We start from the raw sequence: 4,879 nt of genomic DNA on the forward strand, positions 1-4,879 counted from the left end.
AACTGTTCACATTTTTGAGATGGGTCTTACTAAGTGGCTCAGGCTGGCTTTTGAACTCTTTCTGGTTCAGTCAGGCTTGACCTTGCAGTCCTCCTGCCTCAGCCTTTAGAGTAGTTGGAATTATAGGTCTGAGCTATCAGGCCCGACCTGGAGTCATTTAGGGTAAACGGCAAAGCTTAGAGCTCATGACCTGGTAAGCTATGGTCAGAGTGAGAGCAACAGGGATTCTGTATCTGCAGAATGACGAGGAAGGACCTGGCTAGTGACTTCCTCCTGTCTGTCTCAGTTGTCTCGGCTCTAAGTGGGGTGGTTCAACACCTCCATCAGGATCATGCAAACCTCTGCTGCATCCATTTATATTTGGAGAAAGTGACAGTTTGGGGACTGATGGCATCGGGTAGAAAGATTGGCTCTGACGATCCGGTGCCCACAACAGGACAAGCGGAGCTCTGAGAGTTGCCATCACCTTTATTGGGACACAAGGTCAGCCTCCTGTCCAGCCCATGGTAACTTCTAACAAGCATCCTGGTGTGGCCCAAGTTCAGGAGCTTGCCTTGAGAGCCCAGGCATTGAGGTGGAGAGAGCACTCAGAGCGTGAGATGCTTCTCTCCTGGTCCCAGCAAACTTTGCAGGAGTGAACCAGCGCCGTCAGCATCCGTGGAAACGTGTTTGAAAAGCAAATCCTACGGCCACCGGCCAGGCTGCTGCACTGGACCGCCAAACCACAGTTTAACAAGTCCCCGGGCGACTGCGATTGTAGACTGCAGTTTGAGACAATTTAGAAACAGACTTCCGAATCTGGGGATAGAGCTAAGTAACTCCCAAACCAAACCCTTTTGGGTCTCCTCCACCCCCCCCCCCACGCTCCCCCCCCCCCCCCCCCCCCGCACACCCTTCAAGGGGCCGCAGTTTGAGAACAGAGGATGTGGAGCCTCAGCACATTTGGACACAACAACCCCACCCCATCCCCCAGCCACCAACAGGAGCCTCCCGCTTCCAGGACGACTTTGATAGTCGTCATTCAACTCTTTGTGCAGCCCTTACTTTGGCATTACAGATGGGTACAAAGCTGGGGCCTGTTTCCTCATTATCTGCCGGATGAATGCTTGGGTGGTGTCTGGCTGCCGGGTCGCTCTGGGTAACCCGACACGCAAGTCTTGGCAGTCCGGAGAGGACTGGGTTCCTGCCTCAGTGCCAGCTGGAAGTCGGCCGGAGTGGAAAGGAGTTTGATGTCACAGCGCCCCCCTGTGGCAACTCGAGGAAAAAACCCTTCTTGCTGACTGACTTGACTTGGGGTTTGAAGAGACCTTAAGCGGCATGGACTCCCCAAATAAGCAAACTTGTCACTAATTTAAAAAGCATGTGCTGTGCATTTTGCACCATGATCAATATTATCTTGCAAATGACTTGATATTCCCTCCGTTCTTATTGGAGAATATTTTATCAAAAAAAATCAAGGAAGTTCTGTTCAACCCCTTGGTCCCACTGACAAGATAGCCAAGCCCATGTCCGTTATCTCACTGTAATGAAGGGTTTACTTGATTGATTGTAGAAAGCATTTTTCTCCTGGTGGTAAAGCAACACTCAGTCATCACTCAGTCTTGCTAGGGAATGGATTGCAGGACTCCTGTAAATCCCAAACCTGGAATGCTCTTCTCTTGTATAACACGACTACAGTGTTTACAATCTCCATACACACTCCCATGTAGCTAAAATATCTCTACATTACTAATTGCATTAAGTACTTAGTAGCATGTCAGTGCTGTGTAAGTAGTTGCACACACTGTTATTGAACAATAACAAGAGAAAATCTGTGCATATTCAAAGCAGACATTATTTTGTTTTGTAAATACATCGGATTGTCAGAGAGTTGAACCTCTAACCCGTGACCTATGGATTTAGAAGGCGAACTGGATGTACATTACATAGAATCTAAAACGGAAAAAAGTTTTTTTAATATTTATTATTATGCAACAAATTATCCCCTGAGACATCTGTTCTCCCCCAGTTACTGAGAACACCTCAGTGGCAGAGTTCATACTCTGGACTCTCAGAAGGTGGCAGTCAGGTGTCCGAAGGGTTGCTGTCATGCAAAGGCTTGATGGGCCCTGAAGAGTTCACTTCTAAGCTCACGGGTATTGCTGATGGCAGGAGGCTCCTTTGAGTGGGATGCTCATAAAAGTGGGGACTCCAAGATCAAATGAGGAAAATCAGAGGCAGCAGAGAGAGTGGGCCTTGGTTCGGAGCTGTCGGCCTCAAGCCATGGCTTCGGTGTCCTGCTGGCTGTAAGGACTAGCTCTTCTGTGCCGTGGAAGAGGACTACACCATGGATCTAAGTGCCAGGATCATTTGGGGCCGGTTTGGAGCTAGCTATCACAGGGCAAAAAGTTAAAACTTCAGACAGGTTTACGTGTGGGTATGGCAGGGGCTTCTTCCTGACCCTTCCTGGCTCTGGCCCTGGCCCTAGACCTGGTCTTAGTGTCTAGTGATTTCCTTTCTTTTTCCTTTGGTGGAGGGAGTGCAGGGTCCCTTTGGACCTGTATCAGCACAAGACACCTCAAGATAAAGTTCTCAGCACAAAGAAGATTTATTTGCCCCTGAGAGTCAAAGGACAGGGAATAGAGACAAAGACAGGAGACAGAGGACAAGGAAGAGGGGGGAGGGAGCAAGTAAGAGGGGAGATGGGCATTTATCCTGGGGCAGGACTCGGGGGAGGATAAAGGACTGCCTCCCCAAGATGGTAGTTGTTTGGCTTAGGGGACAGTCACTCAAACACTGCGCTTGGTCCCCAGCACCACGTAAACTCATGCATGGTGGTACACACCTGCAATGCTAGCCCTTGGGAGGCAGAAGCAAGTTCATCCTCAGCTGCACAGAAAGATTGAGGCCAGCCTGGGCTACAAAAGGCTCTGTCTTAAGAAAAGACAAGTGAACAAGCTATGGAACTAGAGGGTGGGAAAGGCTCATCAGTTGAACACACTTAAGTGCTCTGGCAGAAGACCTGGGTTCAGTCACCAGCATCCCCATGCCAGCACACAGCCATTTGTAACTCCATTCCAGGGATCTGATGCCCTCCTCTGGCCTCTGTGGGCTGCTGCTGCTGCTGTGTGTGTGTGTGTGGCGGGGGGTTGCTCAGATGCACACACACACACACACACACACACACACACACACACACACCTTTAAAAAAAAACTGTTATAATCCTTCAGGTTGGTCTCCACTCACTGTAATGGATTAATTAAAATGCTGTGGATTTTTGGATCCTGGCGGCTGCAACGGTAGAAGCACTGCAGGTCCTCAAGTGGCAGTAGTGGGCCATGTGACAGCAGCAGCAACCAGTGGGTCCCAAGAGCAGCCAGTCCTAGGCAAGAACTGGGGCGGTCCCCAAGTGGCTGCAGCAGGCCACGAGGAGAGATAGACAATGGGCATGCCATGAGACCACGCCACAGGTCTCCAAAGGTGGCTGGTCCTGGGCAGGGAGACAGAGTGGTGGGCAAGAGACAGAGACATGGATAGGCTTGTCATGCAGAGTGAGGTTGGGTATTTATCTAGTGGGTTATGGAAGGGAAGAGGGAGAAGGAGAGGAGGGGAGAGAGAGAGAGAGAGAGAGAGAGAGAGAGAGAGAGAGAGAGAGAGAGAGAGAAAAGAGAGGAGAGAGGAGAGAGAGACAGAAGCTGCCTCTTTGAGAGGGAGATAGAAAAGGAAGGAACTCAGGCTGGAAGCTGAAGATCAGCTTGCCTCAGTGGACAGGGAAGGGAGTGAGCATGGCTTGTCTTTTAAAGAGACAGGACAGACTATTACATTCACTCTTCCTCTGGGTGCAACAGGACCAGCTTAGCTGGGGCACTGGGACCGATGGGACAGGGTCTCAGGAATAGGTGGGTAAGGAGTCGGTGAATGACAAACAGATACAAGACTCAAAGGAATTGCATCTGAATGCATCTTTTCTAATTATGAGGCTCATCCTTTATACAGAAAAGATTGTTTAACAGCATGTATTGTTTTTTCATGTGATATAGATTATTCTTAGAATCATTATATCAGATAGACGAGAATAGATTTTCATCAGACAGATGTCCCCAGTGTGAGTCTGTGGCTGGTCATGCTAGACATAGCTTGGCATTAGTTTCAATATAAATCTTTATCTAGGCTATGAGTTCATAGCATTTTGAGTTAAGGGCAAGCGGTTGTGGTTAACAGTCACACGGTCTCCAGTCTTTTTATGTTTCTGCCATCCATGCAGAAGAACTTCTTTCCTCCTCCTTCTCCATATTTCTAACTCCTTTTCAAACCTTCCCCCAAATCAGTCTCAAGACATTACAGGCATTTATCTCTCTCTTCTACCCTTATTCCATCTTTGCTGAATCTGTCTTAATTGCTTAATTAAGTTGTCTTTTGCTCTTTATTTACTAAGTACCAGATTAAACCTGGAAACCTTTTTTCCGTGAGTGTTAACCCATCTTCCTCCATTAGCATCACATCCTCCTGTATATGGCAATGTCTCATCAGTAGACTCTGGAAACTTAAGCATATTTTCTTCCATTCCAGAAGAAACCAGACTGTAAACAGGTAATGCCAAGAGTGCAAGGGCTCCAAAGCAGGAAGCACACACACACACACACACACACACACACACACACCTCCTCTGCAGGTACCCTTTCTTGAAGCTTGTGCCATGGCCTACCTGAGAGATCACGCAGACTCTGCAGTAGATGGCGTGACACCTGGGGAAACATGGGAGTTATCCCCTCACCTGCTGACTCTCCATGCATTTTGGATGCTAAAGGCAAGAGAGTAGGAGAGACACAGGGCAGATCCGGGTGACGGCCGTGTTTGCCACATTTCCCTTCTTCCTGCCACGGATGTCGTGGCTCCGGG

At 48.8% G+C, this 4,879-nt stretch overlaps 1 long non-coding RNA gene across 1 annotated transcript; it reads right to left on the minus strand.

The window, feature by feature from the left end:
• Window positions 1–450: 450 nt before the first annotated feature.
• LOC146893943 (uncharacterized) lies at window positions 451–1,199 on the minus strand. The gene is made up of 2 exons (XR_015002582.2): window positions 1,045–1,199; window positions 451–761 (listed from the first exon to the last, which is right to left on the minus strand). It is a non-coding gene; the product is annotated as an uncharacterized LOC146893943 (long non-coding RNA).
• Window positions 1,200–4,879: the final 3,680 nt, after the last annotated feature.

Source organism: Myodes glareolus, chromosome 8 (assembly GCF_982192425.1).
Source record: "Myodes glareolus chromosome 8, mMyoGla1.1, whole genome shotgun sequence".
In the NCBI taxonomy this organism is placed as follows: domain Eukaryota; kingdom Metazoa; phylum Chordata; class Mammalia; order Rodentia; family Cricetidae; genus Myodes; species Myodes glareolus.